Source organism: Syngnathoides biaculeatus, chromosome 7 (genome assembly GCF_019802595.1).
Source record: "Syngnathoides biaculeatus isolate LvHL_M chromosome 7, ASM1980259v1, whole genome shotgun sequence".
NCBI lineage: Eukaryota > Metazoa > Chordata > Actinopteri > Syngnathiformes > Syngnathidae > Syngnathoides > Syngnathoides biaculeatus.
The window spans coordinates 17,273,023-17,293,398 of NC_084646.1; the positions used below are offsets into that span (position 1 = coordinate 17,273,023).

Consider the following 20,376-nt stretch of genomic DNA (forward strand, 5'->3'; position numbering starts at 1 on the left):
AACTGTAAAACGGTGTAAATGAACAAATGTAAGCCCTTTTGATTTGGTGAGGTATTAACTAGAAGAAAGGTGCCTTTAAGAAGCGAGGCAACGCGGTGAACTCCCTGCACCCTGCACCCCGTTCCCCAACCCCACCCCCACCCCCACCCCTACCCCTCCCGGTCTGGTACATCAACGTCCTGTTGGGCCAGGACGGCTCCACGGAGGCAGGCAGGTCCCATCCTTCCTTTGCAAAATTTCTTTCACCTTTTACCTAGAAAGCAAAAGCTGAGGGATGTGGCGAGGATGCGGAACTGTGATTAGGAGTTTCATAGTTGCAGTCGATTAAAAAAAAAAAAGTCAACACCAACATGTAAATTGATGGAGGGAATAATGTAAAGTAAAGAAGTAAAAAAAAATCTCAAGATCTTGATTGGTGTGCACTCAATTAAACTTTTGTTTGAGTTGGTGACATCATTCAGTCTTCTTGAGTAAGTGGGGATTAGCATGGAATGTTTTAACTTGTTCACCACAAACATACAATATCCATCCATCCAACCATCCATTTTCTTTGCCGCTTATCCTCACGAGGGTTGCGGGAGTGCTGTAGCCAGTCCCAGCTGTCACCGAGCAGGATGCAGGGTAGACCCTGAACCGGTTGCCAGCCAATCGCAGGGCACACGGGGACAGACAACAGTCGCACTCACAATCACACCAATTTACAGTGTCCAATTAATGCGGGATTTTGGGGGTGAGGGTGGGTGGGCCGGAGAAAGTAAAGACATGCAAGCTCTCAGGGATTGCCATTTCATTTTTAGTGTACATAAGGATCAACTGAAGCACATAAAAAAGGTACAATTTCAAACTTTTACACCATCATGAAAACGTTGGTTTGTAAAAGCTATGAGCTGAGTTGAATTAAAATGTTTTACTTTTAAGATGTATAAGTTATTATTATTATTTTTTTTTAAAAAGCGTCTTCTCCTTGAAGACATTGAAGGCAACATGAACGTGTTTATGGCTTTGTCCTGATTTGTTCACTAGACCCTAACGAAGGAAAGTTAAAAACATGTTTTGCTGCCAACACGCGTGGACTTTGATGCGTGCTCCGACGTGACATGCAGGGATTGCCGTATCGCCATCCTGTCAGCACAACCGTGGCATTGGAGGGGTGGGAAATGATTTTATTGTTCTGATAAAGATATGTTTCGGCCTCAGACTTTCAAGGTCGGACCATGTAGTTCGCATAACGTGTCATGCAATGAGGAAAATCGCTCAAAAGTGAAGATCTAGTTGTGTGTGTGTGTGTGTCTGTGGGTCAAAGAGCGACAAACAATAGAACAAATAAAAAAAGCGAAATCACCTCAGAATCAATTCATGTGTTATAAACATTTGAAAACTTTGGGGGGCGTTTGAGTAGAATGTTACTTGACCAGTAGCAGAGAGTACAGTAGCTCAAAGGGGCCAAAAATATTGCATGATGGTTTTATAACCATTTGATTTCATCCATCCATCCATTTTCTTTGCCACTTATCCTCACGAGGGTTGCGGGGAGTGCTGATCCCAGCTGTCAATGCGCAGGAGGCGGGTACACCCTGAACTGGTTGCCAGCCAATCGCAGGGCACATGGAGACAAACAGCCGCACTCACAATCACACCTACGGGCAATTTAGAGTGTCCAATTAATGTTGCATGTTTTTGGGATGTGGGAGGAAACCGGAGTGCCCGGAGGAAACCCACGCAGGCACAGGGAGAACATGCAAACTCCACACACGCGGGGCCGGGATTGAACCCGGGTCCTCACAATTGTGAGGCCAACGCTTTACCAGCCCCATTTGATTCCGATAAAAGTAATTACCATAAAAACAAATAAATAATCAGAAAAAAAACACAAAATACATAACATTGAGAGTTTTTGTGGCGATACATGTGAATACAGTTCAAGTAAGTGTTATCAAACATAGAGTAAATAAAACAAAAGTCACTCTTGGCCAATGAGCTCAAAATAGTGATGGATTTTGGCTGCTGCTCAGTGTTTTTGTGGTGTTGTTGCTGTGGTCAGTCAGGGTCACGGAGATTTTGAACATGTGGGTGAGAGGTCGGCTTGACCGCGAGGAACGAGATGATCAAAACAGATGGAGGAATCGGAAGGAAAGCTCCATTTGATTATGTTCTGTGATATATTCAGAATAGTAGCAGTGTGTGTCTTTGTTCTCTGTGAATCATGGAATTATTACATTTTCATACCCGTTGTTTTTGACAACAACTTCACAGGTGACCAAGGTCAATCGTACCACTATGATGTACCTTCGGTATCCTCATCATAATTATCCTTCATGAAAATGGAGCAGAATTTTCAAACTGTGGTCAAATATTTGCTCACATGGCAGAACAAGACCCTTCTTGTTTCCTTTATTTTGTTCAATTTGTCCCCCTCTCCCACACTTGATATTTAGGATTTTGTTATGTCCCAGAGATAGCTATATCGACAACACTAAAGAACTTTTTTTTTTTTTTTTACGTTGTTTTATCATCCAGGACCGTTTTTTAAAAAAAACGTATAACAAGTTATTTTGTGCGAACATCTTGCACGTGACCCTGAAATTGCTCACCAGCCTGTCATTTTAGTGTGATTGCGCTGCCCCCTCATTGAGAAATCCCATTTGGCGTTGCCACCGCTGATCTAAAAAAAAAAAAAAAAGACTGGATGGCTCATTGGCCACCAAAACTGAAGTCGCCATCTGCCATCTTGATACTCCCAAAACAACCATGCCGACCTGTGCAGCGTTAATTGCTAGTTTCATGGCTGTGAGAAAACATACCAGAGGTAAGTTAAAAAGATTTACTTTGACATTGTTAAAGTTTGTTTGTCAAGGTTTTTTTTTTTGTTTTTGTTTCTGTGATGAGCTAAATTCACTTGGACAAAGTTCTGTTTACGGTTGTTGTTGTTACCTGTACACTCTCTGCTTCACCTTAATAGGCCGGCGGTTTTTCGTAAGAAAGCAATGTAAATATTTTCCCAAACTTCATCAGTGGATAAGCAAGAAAACACATTTTCTGTGAAATTTTTGATGAATTTCATAATACAGAACTCCTCAAATTGAATTTGATTTTCAAATGCAAGGAAACAAGTTCAAATTTTCCGTCTGAAATAGGACGTCGGAGAGACAACAAATGAACAATGAGTTTAGCATATATTTTCCCATTGCAAGTCGTTATTTCCAAAAAGGTATCTAACTGATTGGCTTAAAATTTTATGTTTTATGACAAAAAATGCTTTGTTTTTTGCTATGTTATGATGGTAGTGCTTCACAGCGTATTCTGGGAAAAATTAACGTGTTACCAAAATCGGGTCCTAGGTAATATGTAAGGTTTCTTGGTCATCACGGTGTTATGTCTTTCCTTTGCACTTCGCCTTTTTTCGTTTTACCAAGTCGAATTAAAAATCCTTCATGTTACAAGAACTGAAAAAATGTCAAGCTCACACGACCAGTTTTAATTCTACATTCCAAATTTTGAGAAAAAACCCCCACCATAATCCAACGTGTAAACCATGTCCTCCACACGTTTTGGGAGTACCAAGATGGCGGGCAACTGGCTTCAACCAATCGACATACCACTCGGTGTGTACACGCAATCCGGTCCCCCTTTTTTTTTTTTTTTTTTTTTTTTTATCAGTGTTTGGGAAGCTGGAAGCATGAATCAGCAGCTCTCTCTACTGGAGAAACGACAGGAATGCAACGTGCACTGAAACACTTTGAATGAAGCAACTGGGGAGGGCGCACGGTGTGCACAGTATTTAAAATCTACATTCTAATATTTGTTACAGGAAATTTTTTCACAAAATTTCTACTCATTTCTATTGGATGCTTGTATCGTATCTGGATGCTAATTTTTTTGTTGTCGTCCAATTAGATATTAGCCGCGACTGTCATATAGCTGTAATATCAGCCTAATCAAGCCACGTCCATATACAATGGGACTCTTCTTTCTTCTTGTTCTTCTTTTTCTTCTCCTATTTCTTGTTCTTTCTTAATCTTTTTCTATTTGTAAGCAATTATATTTCAATTTCTTCCTCATAATTCCACTCGGGACCACCGAAATTATCCTTGATTACGTAAATATTTTTCCGTCCAGTGATTGGATGTCCAGAGCAAAATTTGTTATTGACAACTTGAACAAGCAAAATATCTGCAACAATCTGCACACATTAATATGTTTAATAATCAGCATCTCGAGTGAGTGTGATGTATCTATTTATTTATTTTCATTTTATTTTAGACGAACATTCATCATGGTGGTGCAGCTGGAAAGCGTTGGCCTCACAGTTTTGAGGACCCGGGTTCAATCCCAGCCCTCCCTGTGTGGAGTTTGGATGTTCTCCCCGTGCCTGCGTGGATTTCCTCCAGGTACTCCGGTTCCGCCCACAACCCCAAATCATTAATTGGACACTCTAAATTGCCCCTAGTGCAGCTATTTGTCTCGATGTGCCCTGCAATTGGCTGGCAACCAGTTCAGGATGTACCCCGCCTCCTGCCCGTTGACAGCTGGGTTAGGCTCCAGCACTCCCATGACCCTTGTGAGGATAAGCAGCCAAGAAAATGGATGAATGGATAAATATTCACTTTGAACTGCTCCAGATGATGTACAGTGCTTTTGCCCTTTAAACACATTTACAGAACAAAGATAACCTATGTAAACATTACATGCCATTTGTAAATCGCTATGTTATTAAGTAAGGAATCTTCCCCCCCCCCAAAAACTGATTTCTATTTCACTGACCACACCCAAGCCTGATAACCTCGACTCATGTACAATCAAGAAACTCTCTTTAAGATGCAACAAAATACCAAAATCCAAAGACATTGAAGAACAGATGAGAAATAAATCAATCTATCTGTAAAGCGTTACAAAAGCCATTTCTGAAGCTTTAAGACTCCACTGAAGCGTGGTAGCAGCCATTATCCTCAAACGGAAAATACTGTACATGGTAGATTGGGGACCTGTCCCTAGAGTGGCCGGCCTACAAATATTATCCCGTGAGCACGGAGAGAATTCATCATGGGGATTCACAAAGGAACTCAGGACAACTTTAAATAAACTGCAGGCCTCCCATTGAGTAGTGTTCAATGGGGTCTTGAGAGATTTTAGTAAAAGCGGATAACTGCAGCTGGAAGATGCCACAACTGACCATAATTCACAATAAACTTGATGATTTGTTGTGTTTTCAATCGGGAGGGTATTCATTTATCATCATGAATACAGTGTACCATGGCTGCCCAATGACAAGCATCCATCCATAGTGTTGATAGAATTTTCCCTCCATCAAATACAACCCACCAAAATGGCTACAGTGAGCTATGTGAATTCCTGAAAAGATCTCCAATCTAGTGTCTGGAGAAAAGTCACGCAGGCATGAGAACATGCAAGTAGTGACACGCCGAATTAAAAAAAAAAAAAAAATCCACTTTATAGAAGCGCGCCACTTATTTTATTTTGAAAGTCCCAAACGGAACCGGTCTACCTCCCCGCCACGCTCGACACATGCGTTGAACTTATTGAGTAGACTGGAAACGTTCTCTCATTTCCCCTCCCGAACCTTTCCTTGCTTTGCACGGGAGGCATGAGCAGTCCCAGTGTGGCGGTCCGGCCCGGGAGAACACAAGTCAGAAGGTAAGCAAGAACCGCGGGGCTCGGTTAGCACACAAGTTTGCTCCCTGCACTCGATAATGGAGCTTCCCGTACCGTCGTACGTCTTCTAGTGATTTAGTGGTCGCCACTACTGGAACCAAGTGTTACTTTATCACACACTTTATGACTTCTATTACTGACTCTTACGTAGTTGTTTATTACTGTATTATGATTATTACCACTACTATTATTAGTTGTAGTACTATGCATCACTTGTTCCATAGTGGTGAGATTATTATTTTTTTTTAATTATCCTCACCAAAAGTCCAATTAACACGAGTGCAAATATGTCGTGGAATCATCAACATTACATTTAGTGTACAGATAAGTCGCAACTTAGAAACATAGACATGAAAAATATGAGCCGTTTTCCTCTAATGCTTTCATGAAAGTGATTGATAATTAAAAAAAATAAATAAATTACAGGCTCCTGTCAAAAGTCAGCTCGGATTGGTTCTATCACACTCGTGGCCTTTTGCGAAGATATGTGGAACGGGCGGAGAAGTACTACAAGACAGCTATCAAATACTGTAATAATAAATAGATACAAGGGCTGCAACTAATAATTACTTTCATAATTGATTAATAATATTTTCACTTCATCAATGAATCCATAATCATATTTTTTTTTAAAAAGAGAACATAGTTTTCAATTCACAGTGCAGAAAATCCACAACAGTCAGTAACGTGAGAAAATCAGCAAATATGTTGATCATTGTTTTCCAAAATAAGAGAAACACAAAGATAACGAGTCTGCTTTCATTAAGGACAATGGAAATCTTGAGAATTTTGACTGTTGAGAGGCTGAAATTCGGAGAGTTTTGGTTTAAACATGGTCTAATTGTTAAAATAATTGTAGATTAATTTGATCATCGATTAGTTGTCGATTAATCGTTGCACCGCTAATAATTACCCGGTTATCAGTGATACTCTCCAGTGAACAAATGGTGACTATCACACAACCTTTTGTTAATGCATTCTATAAATTATGCAATTTTATATATTTACTGTAGTTTTAAATTGTTTTATATTTGGACCTTGTTTGAATCCTCCACCTAAACTATTCCAAAGTCTCTACTCAAAGAGTGATAGACCTTCTGTAATTTTAGTCAGACGTGTCAGAGAGCCAAAGGAACTCTCTGCTTCTACACAGACAAAACGCTTGCTGCTCTATGCACACGCTCCTCTTGTGTCTGCAACTTAGAAGGCAGAGTTTATTTAATCAAATGCCATTAAATTTAGCTCTGGAGTCATGCAATGTCCTGATGCTTGATTAAATGCATGCCGCTGATTTCCTTTTTTAGCTCTATTACGAGTTCTGTTATCAGCCGCTCGGTCCAACACGGTCACACGAGGCGAGAAAGGCTAGACTGAATGGCGTGTGTTTACCACGGTGAGAAAACGGAATGGCTGCTGACCTCCTGTAAGGCTAAACTAATATCTGCATTGTAGAATGCAATGTTTGTGTTTGTTTGGCTGTAATTGTTAGTTAGCAAGTTATTTCATAGTTTAAAGGAGACATTGTGAACTCAAAACAGTTCTTACAGTTGCCAAGGGTCCAAATATGCAACAGGTAGAGAATTACAGAATACTGAGCACCCACCCTCTTTTAGTACTCAGGTTGAAAGGAAAGGCATTTTTGTCTCATGCCAATGAGCCATTTTCGTTACCATCACAATCGGGGGGTGGAGATAAGTGTTGTGGTGCAGTAACGGCAACTGCTTTTAACTCCGCGTGTGAAAGGGGGAAAAAAAAATAGGATCAATTGTATTTTCACGTTTGGAGACAGCACTTTGTCACTAAGTTGCCCATTAATAAATTGAATTAGTTCAGTTTAGTCTCCGAGATCTTTGCATGTGGCACATGCATCGGACACGTCGCCAAACACATACTGTGTGCTCCCTTGATAGCTGAGCTGAACATTTTCATATGTGCTGGCAATCAGAAACCAATGCTGACAACACCATTAGTGAATGCTAGTCTGTGCTTCCTTTTGGGGTTTAACATGATACTGTCATGTAGTCTAGCGGTCCTAATTAAAGATAAATTCAAATTAAAGCAACATTTTGGAAGCCACACTTGTTCCCTAATTCTATGTGTGGCTATGTGTGTGTGGTTTTCACACTAGTGAAAAAGTGGACAATTCTCAGCTTTAACTGGTTTTGTATCAATTATTCTGACTGATTAAATAAACTTGTTTATATGTGCCCTATGGGCTCCAGCACATCCGCGACTCTAGTGAGGATAACCGGTAAAGAAAATGAATGGACGGATGTTTGAATAAATGATTAATAGCTCATACTTTATGTACTTTATCCCTCAAAGCCATGTTGTCTGGTAGCTATATGTCAGTGCCTCAGTGAAAAACCGTCAGATGGAGCAGAACAGCTGTTTGATGTGTAGCGTTATTGCAATTTTTTTTTTTTTATAATAAACAATGGCTCCAGGAAGAACACACACAGTTCATGCAAACAGTGCAGCTGTACCCACCCAAATGAGACAATCAGGAGTAGCATAAATATTCCAACGGTGGAACTGGGGCAATAGTAAAAGTTGTGGTGGGCAAAAAATGGAGATTACACCTTATTTTTTTATGACTGTCTAGCCTGACTTCACTGGATATTCTTTGAAAATCCCCAAATATTTCATTTGACTTCATTGCACTTGATTATCCAGTTGATGTTTTTGATCCAAAATGTATTATGATAATTTTCTCAATTCTTAAGCCAGTTTTCTTCAAATTGAATCAGAGCTCAGTGATATCAGATCTGCTTTTAAAACAGGCTTGGAATAATTACAATTATTTTTTTGTATCTTTTTCTGCAGCACTCAAAGTCTGTTATAATTTGAGAGAATTAAATCGGAATTCAATCAGAGCCTTGTGGAATTCCAGTTGTGTTAACTTCTTGTTAGGAGTAATGTAGGACATATTGGAGACGGTGATGGCCGGGCTCCAGATTTCTTTCTTTATTATCCAGAGGAATGTCTCGTTTGGCCATTTGTACAACTTTGCCTCGAGGAACAAATAGCAGCATCAAAGAGTGTGTTCATGCTATTTTAAGAGGTTAGACGGTGAAATTGTGATCTTTATGAAGCTTGACCTATTTTGTATAATACGAAGTGAAAAGGTCAAATGTCTGCTTGAATCAAGTTTACAATGGGTTCAAGCTCATGTTCTACAAAAAGGGGTGCACTCCAGCAGATTATTAAATGATATTGAGCTCAAAAATTGGTGAAAATCTCAAGTTTCCTTTCATGTAATGTGGCAGAATTCCACCGAACGCGTCCGCAAATCTGGGCTGTTGATTACATATATGATTTGTCAATGTAGACAAAAACGTGTAAATCAAAACAATCTTTTTGTGTTACAATAATGACACGATAATGATGACACGATGAAATTGTAGTGTAGCTATAATTTTAGAATTCAACCATAGTTGAGTCAAATCCTTATCAACATTCTATTAGGTGTTCTTGTGTTTAAATGAGGAATAGATACAAAAAAAAAAAACATGAAAATGGGAACTCTGTGGCTCAGGTCATTTGAAGAATACAGTAAGAAATGCAAGTCATGTTCTTGTTTTTAGGAACTGGATGAAGTGCAGTATATTATAAGTACTGTAATTCCCAGCCTACAGAGCGCACCTGGTTATAAGCTTCACCCAGTACATTTGTAAAGGAAATACCATTTGGTACATACATACGCCGCAGCTATGTATAGGCCGCAAGTGCCCACATTGAAACCCACATTGAAACACGAGATATTTACAAAGAAAGACAGTACACAGAGAGTTCAATACTAGTGCCCCGGTAATGCTAATGCTAATGCAGGGCCGGACTGGTAAAAATCACTCCCTCTGCACATATATCCCACCGGTCTCACTCTTTGTTACCTTTTCTGTTCGAGTGCCCCCTTTGGGCCGTTGGAAAAAAATGCACAAATTAGCCGCATCACCCCATAAACGGCAGGGTTGAAAGTATGTGAAAAAAGTCGCGGCTTTGAGGTATTTACAATTGTCTGTCAGTTAAGTACATTTGAGAGTATTAAAATAAACAGTGCTCATGTTGATGGGAATGCACGTACATGTTGGCTTATGAGTATACGCTAGGTAGTCTTTAGACACACTTTGGGTGTGCCATTGAACCATTGTGCTTACTTATAGGAGTTCTTTCATCTTCATGGTAAGTTTAGATAAATGAAGCCATCTGGTCCATTGAAACAGTACTATACATTAAATAGGTTTGTTTGTTTTGTGTGTCCCAATGTTACCTTCTGTCTGCTCCATGCTAAAAATACTTGTTCTCTGAAGTACTGGCAAGGGTTGGGGATGAGACATTAATCTACTGCCTGTCTGTGAAGACACACACTCACCAATAGAGTGACACACTTTCACGTATTTGATGGTTGTAGTAGTTGAGTGTGAAAGTAAATCACTTTAAGCGCATGACAACGTCGTGGTGGGATCACCCAAAAGGTTCAATTCTTAACTGAGCACTTCCTTGTTGGAAGACCGAAAGCATGACCGTCTTTAGAACCACAGTGATCCCGCAAATACTTCTTTTTTTGGATCAAATTTTGCATTACTGGAACAGCACATGGGACGCATACACAAGATTTTTGGATGGCGTTAAACCTAATTGATATCACATTTGGTTAAAAACGTGGATGCACTTAATTCCTGTCTCGATTGCATTAGTGGTTAAGAAGTAGAGATTAAAAAGTCATTCAGACTATGGTTACAGTTTGAGTAAAAGTGACAAAAGAGTTTTGTGGGCAGATTTGATAAGTGAAAGTGATAAAAGACGAAGGAAATCCTTATAACGTGTAGCATGATTTAGCGCAGTGGTTCATAACTTTGTTGGAGGTACAAAACCCCACAACTTTCATATGTAGTCATCAAACCCTTTGTAGATGGAAAAATATACAGGATTATTTTATTTCTCCAAATTGTATCTTTTACCAAAAACAAAACAAAAAAAAAGAATCTCTGACTTAACTAAAGTAATGAATATTTGCTGCAAATTAACGTGACTTTTGCTGGCACTTTACCGAGACCCTTAACCCCAGGGTTGAATCGAACCCAGGTTAAGAATTGCTGATCTAATATGTGCTATTCAACGATAAACATCTAACAGTGGACTGTTATGCATTGTATGCAATTATGGAATGACGAATGAATGATTAGAGAGCACTCACCGTACTAGGGCGGCACCAACTACTGCAGACAATTTCCTTGTGTGTTGTTACATACTTGGCCAAGAAAGCAGATTCGGATTGTGATTCATTTTGATCTCCCATAATCACATGAACTTGCAACCAGTGCAGGGTGTTGTCTGCCTCGCAGCCAATGTTGGGTTGTGATTGGCTCCAGCTCCCTGCAAACCTGAACAGGAGGAAGTATGGAAAATGGAAAGTTGGATGCAATTACCTGAATGTCACTTTTAACCACTATCCAGAATTTTGTCAAGAAACATCAGTATATCCTGCACTGGCTTTATCAGCTCATCATTAGCCTTTGTTTTGGTCTTGAACGACAGTTTGCGAAATCATTTCTAACACGTCACGACAAGGACACATGTTTCTTGCTGAGCGAGAATTGTTACTTTAGATCTGATGAAGTCCACGAGGGAATAGTGCGTCATTCAGTCGGGATGCAATGTGGTGATAGCATACAGTACATTCAGAACACGTTGCTCCTAATGAAACACTTTGAAAACTGTCCCTTTTTGGTAACATGAGAACAATTTTCAGTTTTCAGTTTGCATACAAATCTCTTCTGTTCAGTAGCTCCTAACGGAAATGTTGCGCCGCTTGTGGAAATGCTTCCCTGCCCTATGAAGTCATTACAGAAAGCTGAACTTGGTGTCAACAGAGCTTCGTCAAAGCACATTAAGCCAACTCGAGCTTCATTTTTTTCTTTCTTGAAGTCATTGAATCTAATCATTTCCCATAGTCTACACCCAGTACCTTACCAAATAAATAAATAAATATCCAGAATCTCTATTTAATATGAAAAAGTCAATGAAAGAAATTGAAATGTGTACATTGTGTCTTAAATTGATGTGCATAAAATGAAACCTCAATAATATGAACCCCAAAATAACAGATATCAGATAAAATGGACCATCAGGACAGAATAATGTGTTAAAAAATAGTTTCTCTGTCTTTGTTTGCGTAAAAGTGATGTAAAGGAGTTTTCCAGCTGGAAATGACAAGTAAAAGTAGCAAAAGGCCAAAAAGATCCTTATAATGTGAAGCATAATCTTGCACAATGTTTCATAGCTTTGTTGGGAGTATTGAATGTGCAGTCACCAAATCCTTTGTAAATGGAAAATAAATTATTTTTTTCCCCAAATTCAGTCTATTATTAGTGCACAAAAATAGCAATGCATCAGTTACAGTGGAGGTAGAAAGCGAGGGAAGAAGGGAGGGTGAGGAAGAGCGAGAGAGAGAGAGAGAGAGAAAAAGAGAGAGCAAAGTGTGTCATGGTGGAAGTGTTAACTGAGGAATACAAAACACAAGTCTCTGGAGTCTGGAACATGCTATTTTGGTACAGGATTTTTTGTTGTCAAGCCATTCACCTTTGGCAACAGATTTGTAACTAGGAAGCACATTAAATTCCTCACGGCTCATGAAAGCAACTCTCCTGTGTCATGATCCTGGACGCCTCCCTGGTGAGGTTTTCCGGGCATGACTCACCGGAAAGAGACCCCGAAGACGACCCAGGACACACTGGAGAGACTATGTCTCTTGGCTGACTTGGGAACAGCTCGGGATCCTTCTGGAAGAACTGGAAGAAGTGGCTGGGGAAAGGGAAGTCTGGGAATCCCTGCTGAAGCTACTTCTCCCACGACTCAACCCGGAAAAGCAGTAGATAATGGATGGATGGATGTCCATCATTTATTTTTTTAAATCTACACTTATTTACAATAACGGTACTATAGTGGCCAATTTGAGCCATGAAAAAAACCCTGCAAATTTTTGGTTAATTTCGTAATACACACACATGCACACGCACAAAACAAAAGGAGAAAATGAGAGGGTAAAATTTCCCTTTGCTTTCTATCCGGCTTTTTTTTTTAACTTTGCACACAAACCTTGATGTTTTCAGCAAACTGTTGGGGGTCAACACGGTCAAGAGACATCTCTTCCACCTTTTAGTCGGTTCAGCTGTGTGAAACTGGCTATAAAGATAAACTCATTAAAGAATAGTGAGGAAATATAAGGAGTTATCATATTTTCGTATGTCAGACAACACCAATTAAACGTTAACTGAATTAGTCTATTCTAGGAAACGGAATTACAAGGCACATCACGACTGATAGCGTCTCCACGGAGACAAAGGTGTGTTCTTGGCAAGTCTACGCACTGCACATCATGTACCTTGTCATTACTCCAGCCACTCCATCAAAGATGTACTCCGGTGCTATAATTGCTGCGAGTGAAGTAAATAACACATTTCTGTTGTTTCGAAGCAGAAAACGCTGCTGCCATCTGGTCGGTTTCCGTAAATATAGGAAGCAAACATCTGGGGACTGCAGTCGCTTCTGTTGCGAAGAAGAAGACTTAAGTCTTTAAACACAACACTGTTGAGTACAGACCTACGTCAACACAAGACGCTTGACTTTTAGTGTGTGCTTGCTGGAAAACACAAAGACCTGAAGGTGAGGAGTGAAAATAAACAATGAGAGAAAACAACCACCAGCAAGGTATTTGTATTTCTATTTCACGATTACGTTTGAGTGTGTCAGAATGTGATGAAGGTAGAGCGAGGTGTGCTTGGTCCAAGAGGGAATCTGACATCACCGATGTTATAGTTGGGGAAAACCCCATTTTGTGAGTGGCTGTGTGCCTTCCAGCATGGAACATGTTGAGGTTCCGGACTGAGAGTTGCTACTCAGATGAAAACTGTGAGCTCTTTGTACCATTTTTGGATGACAAAGAATGCCACCAATGCCATTGTTTTCAAAAATGACAGACGAAATGTTGCTATTCTGAGAATAATTCACATCTCGTCGGCAGTGGTTACTGTGGTAATATATATATATATATAATTTTTTTAATGTTGCAGTTAGAGTAAAAGGCCACAATGCTGCTTTGCCCACACACAGAGCTGCCACTGGAACATTTTTCTTCATTCACATTAATGTGTTAAGGTGTCACAAATATACTTTTCTTGAATTATTCTAATTTCTAGCCTGTTAGGAGTGGGGCAACTACTACTTTTGCCTGTTCTGAAATAATTGGCTTTTTTTGCAAGGATCAGGGAGAGAACAGAAACATGAAAAGCAATAATGCAGCAACGTTTTGTCATCCCTCAAATTTTTAACTGAAAACATTGTGTTTTGTCACTACAGCGTCAATGCCACAATTTGTAAATATTTTATTGTGCTCGAGTAAGTCATTTAGAATGCTCATCATGTTTGTCCCCCCCCTACACGGCCCCTGTGCGAAAGGAACTTAAATTTGTAATCATTTTGCGCTGTCACCCCTTCATTGCTCAGGGCCTCAGGGGGCATATTGAAAGGACATGTAGGGTTATGCTGTTTAAAGGTCAAGTGTCATGAAATGGATAATTTTTAGTATGTTATTAATGAAAAAAAACGGCAGCTGGTATGGACCCATTCGTTTTTTCACCACAAAACATGATTTTGACGTATATGGCCTTTTGTAACTCCCGCCATGAAAATCCTCTCCAGGCATTTGTTTTCCATAACAAGCAGGAAGTGACGGAAGCAGTAGCGCGCTCCATCAGACTCGTTTTTTTTCTCTTAGTTTTACCTGCGGGATGATCGCTCGTTGTTCCTTCATGTTAGCCAGAATGCCGGCTCGTTGTATCGCTGGATATTGCTCGAACACTTGGGAGGATGGATTTACCCTTCATAAGTTTGCAAGAGACCCAGTTTGTCATGAAAATTGAATGGGTGCAAAGGACGAGAGCTTCGTGGGTTCCAAATGACAGATAGGTGCCTATACAGTTACTAAAAAAAAAACAATAGTTGGGGAGGGAGGAGTAATCTGTAAATCAGGGGTGCTAAATGTGTCGATGTGCACATCGAAAGGCTTCCATCCAGCAGCTGGACAGTTTGACACACGTTCTATTATCCAGTGCCTGTTTCTTATGCAAAGTGCAGCTAATGCGTGGATTGAAACTTATAGTACATGCACAGTGAATTTAGTTGTGGTCCAGTATTCGCAGATTCAAAGTTGCAGATTTTTGGGCAGGAACCTATGGAAGTAAGTAAGTGCCACCAGGATTTGAATTTGAAATGCAACAGAATACAGGATTTGAATTTAAAATGTAAAGTGGTCACATTTTCAATAGTTGTAGTTTAGTGTAACCTTTCAATGTTAACAATTCACTGTCTGAAATTCGCTCTCTGAAATTCAACCAACTACAATTCGCTGTCTGAAATTCGCTGTCTAAAATTCACTGTATGTGCCACCAGGCAGTATGAAGAACCAAAGAGCCAGCCAATCCAGTTACGCTAACTTAGTCATGTGCGTAACTGGATTGGCTGAGTAACCCTGCCTGGTGGCACAGACGGTGCATTTTAGACAGCAAATTGTAGCCGGTTGAATTGTTAACATTGAAATGTTACACTGAAATACAACTAATGAAAATGTGATCACTTTACATTTCAAATTCAAATCGTGTTTTCTGTGGCATTTCAAATTCAAATCCTGGTGGCACCTATTTACTTCCATTGGTTCCTGCCCAAAAATCTGCAACTGTGAATCTGCAAATACTGGACCACGACTAAGTTCACTGTGCATGTACTATAACTTTCAATCCATGCATTAGAAACAGGCACTGGATAATATAACTTGTGTCAAACTGTCCAGCTGGTTCTCAAGTACTCTCACCAAACACTGGCTTACTTTATTAGATTGACTGCGCGACATTTTGAACCTGTATGCAGTTCTGAGAGAGTGAACAGGCATGCTGGTATGAAAGGAAACAACGAGGCCTTACAAGACACTGAGAGTGTCGCCACCAAAGAGGCATAAAGCTTCATTGTTGTACCTCAATGTGCTCAATTGTGCCTGGTGGACTATCTGGAAGGAAAGGGGAGGGCCTGGATGCGATGTTACAAGTCAACCTGACTGTGATTGAAGTACAAACACCAAATGTGATGTGAGGGTGCGATGGGTGCGGAAAAGACGGGAGACAGGAAGTAGGTCCTTGTTAGTCTTTAAATGTGTACTGTAAAAGACGGAGGTGACAGTGTTTACAGTGGAGTATGTGAGGAAGAGCCGTCAAAAACCTTGGACCCAAGCTTCGTGTGACCTCTGGTTAGCGGTGGTGTGTGTGTGTGTGTGTGTGTGTGTGTGTGTGTGTGTGTGTGTGTATTGTGGTCATGCTGACTCTATTTGTTCAGTACTCAATCTTTTGCTTGTCTTCACTGCAGTGTTTTCCTGCCGCATTCAGGAAGCAGCTTTCAGGACAGCCTGATGGGCTTCCTGGCCGCTCCTCCTCCTCCCAAGCCCTCCACCACTTCCACCCTGATTCCTACTGGGAGACAATGGCAGGTCTCCTGCAGGGGCACACAAGAGTGGGTGGGATTTATTAGGGGAAAAGTCGCCTTCCCTTCAGGAAACTACACAGTTCTGTCAAAACTGCAAGAGGCCCCTCTGCATTTTCATGGATGAAGATGTGAATGAAATCACCTTTACAAGGGATTACAAATAAGATAAAATCGGTTTAGGTTGAAATTGGGTGAGAGTGAGAAAGTGTGAATCATTTTCACAGTGAAGCCTAAATGTCACAAACATTTTCTTTCAAATGATATGATCTACAGTAAAGATGATCGCCGATTTCAAGTTATGGAAATGTGTGATATTTGCTCCCATTTCTTTCTGTCTCAAATGCACTCCTTTCGTATTGGAATGTATGAAAGTGGCCCCAAAAATCCTACTGGAGCGGCAGACATTCATTACTTGCACTGACTGTATATGCCGATACATTTAGGATCAGTCTGTTCGTTCTGTGTGTATATATATATATATATAAATGTCCTTTTGGATGAGATAAAATAGGAATGACTTCACTCTGCGGTTCTAAGAACAAAAAGGCATAAGATTTATTTTGAAATTTTGATTTACAGATGAGTGAATGAGGATTTTCTTACACATAGTAAAAGAACTTGCCTAGTCAGGAGTAGGACATCGGCTTTTAGAACCTTCCCCCCATCGCCAGGGTCTCGCTCTTTCGCCCTGACATCTTTTTTTGTGAAAATGAGTGTCGTGGGGAAATGAGGTCATTGTTGCAAAACATGATTCTGAGATCCAAAGCAGTACATTTCCTCTTCTCTGAAAATTTGGATGATCCAATGTGTTGTCTTTTTGCCCAATTCCATCTGGGAAATGGGATTGTGCCGCTCGTCACATGTTCCTACAGGACCTAAGAGGGGAAAAAATGAATCTGCATCAAATAGGTGCTCTTTATTGGCCACATTATAGGATATTTATAGTTGCAGTATGACTAGTTCAATTAAAATTGTATAAATGTGCTTGCTGTAAGTCAGTGGTTCTTCCCTTGGCTCAGTAAATATGATGACATAACTGTGATGATTGCATTTTATGTTACCAATGCAAATTTGTAGTAAAAAGTATGAAGACACTGGCACAGGCTGCTGAAGCAGGTCGTTATACATTTATGTGAAAGAATTGACTGCAATATGACGAGCATTGATGTGAGGGACACATCTTGACGTAATTTTTGTTCTAACATGGATATGAATTGGCACACAAACTTTATCGTGGATGATGAGAATGGGATTTCACAATTTTTTTTTCTGCAACAATCAATTGATTGAAGCTTTAGTTGCTGGGTGTGATTTACTGGTGAGCCAATCTCACACCTTTGCCTTGTGCACAAAGCTAAATTGAGTGTTCATTCTACCAGATGGTGTGCTGTTGGAAACATGTATAAAAGTGGTGGAGACCATCGTGTTTTAAAGGGGGGTTTTGCAATTTAGGTAGCACTGATGGGTTTTCACCATGGAAAATTTGGAAAGCACTGCGAGCAGAAATTGAAGTTTGAAGTGATGGAATTGCAAGAGGTAGTGGAAGACAAACAAATTACAAGCTGTGATTCACCGTTCGTGGACTTCCATACTCATAGATTTTGCTCTCAAAGTTTTGTCGCCCCCCCCCCCCTTTATGTACCATATTTTCATACCAATTAGGTGCACTTAAAAATCTTAGATTTTCTCATCAACAGACTTATACGCACACCTTATGTGCACACCAAGTTCCAAACTCTCTAAATATGTGACTACTCCAATGAAGTACAACTGAATCCATGCATCTTGTTAGCATGCATGCTAGTGTATGTTTCAGCATGCAACAATGCTACCATATGATGCCCCTCATGAGGAAGTAAGGAACATTTGCAATTTTACATATGTAAGCAGAAGAAGTGTACATTTCCTAGCACAGACAGTGTAGGCAAGTCATTAGTCAACACGTTGACAACTCATAATGTCATTGACAACTCATACTGTCATATTAAAACGTAAATCATCACACAACTCCAAACAGAATAGCAAAATGCAGCAGAAAAGCATACTGGGAGGCAGTTCGAGCATGCTTTGCAGCACTAAGGATGTAAGTAGGATTTAAAGTGCGTGTTTTGCGTCAATTATTTCTTCAGTCGTTGTTTTATGTTTTATTATTTGCTACTTTTGTTATCCTGCTTGCTGTGGTGTGAGAATTTTAGTACTGAGTTACAGAAAATAATTTACTCTCTTAATTTTCGTGAAGCCAGTAACCACATAAAAGCTATGTTTGGCTTGATTTAAGTAATCACATTCTGCATTATATTGAGTTTAAAACTTGACACAGGAGGTTTGTCATAGTTGATATGGCATGACTCCTCCTCGTGACTGACTCCAAATCAGCCCATTGATCGTTCAAAAGTTCCAAAAAATTGCATTGCTGAATGGACAATATGTTGCGAAGATTATTTCTGTCTGCGCAAGTGAAAAAGATGTGTTCTTCCTCTCTTTGCTCATTTCCCCTGCATCCCATCGACATAGTTACACACAGCGACATGTTGGCCCCATACCTATCCAACTCTGTATTTAAAGTCGCAAAATCAGCCACCCTAATTCATCTGTATACCTCACAGAATCAATTAAATTAACAGCACAGCAATTTACTGCATCTGGCAGATGGCCGCAATGCTAAAATTCCAGTTTGTGTGACAAATCCAGTTTGGGGTCAATTTTGCAGGCACAAACTTTTGATCTGCTGGTCACAGCCAAGTAGTTCATTTTCACATATTTGCCTAAATTGCGTCAAGCAACAATTACCACAATTAATTTAACATAATCAAAAAGATTTCAGCCAGAAACTATTTTCCATCTCATTGGTTATTATGCCCATGCCTAATAAATACTATGACTTGTAATAGCCACACAATGAACAAACTGAAACTGCTTCTTCAAATGAGTGCTTCCTTTTATAAAAAGTTGACATTTTTGTGTGTACAAGCCATATATTTAAACATTTTTGGGGTTTTCACTGACTTAATTTGGGCTGTCCAAGAAATATGAGTATTGAATTGTGTGTGAGTTTTTTGCTGCTCACAGCTCAGGGTGTCGAAGGAAGGAATGCAGCGTCTCCGTGCACTCTGTAATTTGCTGCCTCTCATCAAATCAGACAGGAGCGTACTGTGTGTCTGTCTGTGCGTGTTTGTGCACTCATGAAGAATACTAACCGTAACGGGTTGTGTGAAATGCGAAGGGTAAAGAGGGCGGAACGACAAGAAAAGAAAGCGGTTAAGTGCGATAAAGATCACCTGGGATGTCAAAGGTGTGTTCACTACTTAAAGGTCCCTTATTTTTGGTTATTTAGACTTCCATAGTGACTCTCTAACATAGACTTAGTATAAAAGAGTAAATTTAATTTGAAAAAACATCACACCAGAAAAGGCCCTTCTCATAGCTACTTCTGTTTGACCCAGTTTTGTATCCGCTTTGTCCATATTTGGCTAAGACTGCCCTCTTGCCTCTGAATGGTTGCCTCTCTGTAGAAGACCCACTAGTGAGAGCCCGTGTTTTTTCTGTTGACAGCGTTGGCTCGGGAGCGGAGAAGTAGGCAGAGATTTTTGTTAGTGACGTAGATAAGCTTGAGAGATTCAAAGTTCAGGACATTTCGGCAGAAAAATAACTGGAAATCAGGAATGTGTGAATGACTTTAATACACATTTCACATGTTTACTAATGCACCACAGAGACACTATTATATCCCAAATATGAGAGAAAATGTTGGTTTGGTAAAATGCACAACCTTGAAGTACTGATAGTTTTGGTAAAAGTACTCAAACCACTCCTTTACTTGCGTACAAAAGTGCACATTTCTAAATGTACTTCAGTGAAAAAGTACAAATGAAATGGACATTTATCAGCCGAATGATAATGTACATACAGTGAGATTTTTGCACATCTCCAGATGATTGGCATGCTTTCTGTCGGGGCAACAATGGACAAAACAAACCAAAACAGGTAGGCTTAAATGAAAGGACAAGCAAATATTTCTTTGATTGAAATAAAGTTATACTGTGTGTAAAACTACACTGTTAACAGTAAAAGAAAAACTGAAAACGCAAGATAACTAGCTAAAGGAGGCGAGGGGGTGACTGGGAGGGTTAGGGTTTTTTGGTAAACATCTCTTCAGTATGGCTCATCTTGATGTGG

General features: G+C 39.9%; 1 protein-coding gene across 1 annotated transcript in view; it reads left to right on the forward strand.

The window, feature by feature from the left end:
* The first annotated feature begins 5,498 nt into the window (after positions 1 to 5,498).
* kank3 (KN motif and ankyrin repeat domains 3) overlaps positions 5,499 to 20,376 on the forward strand; it is a 32,223-nt gene continuing 17,345 nt past the window's right edge. Inside the window, exon 1 of the mRNA XM_061825727.1 lies at positions 5,499 to 5,652. The gene's annotated coding sequence lies outside the window, so the exon portion shown is untranslated. The remainder of the gene's footprint in view (positions 5,653 to 20,376) is intronic.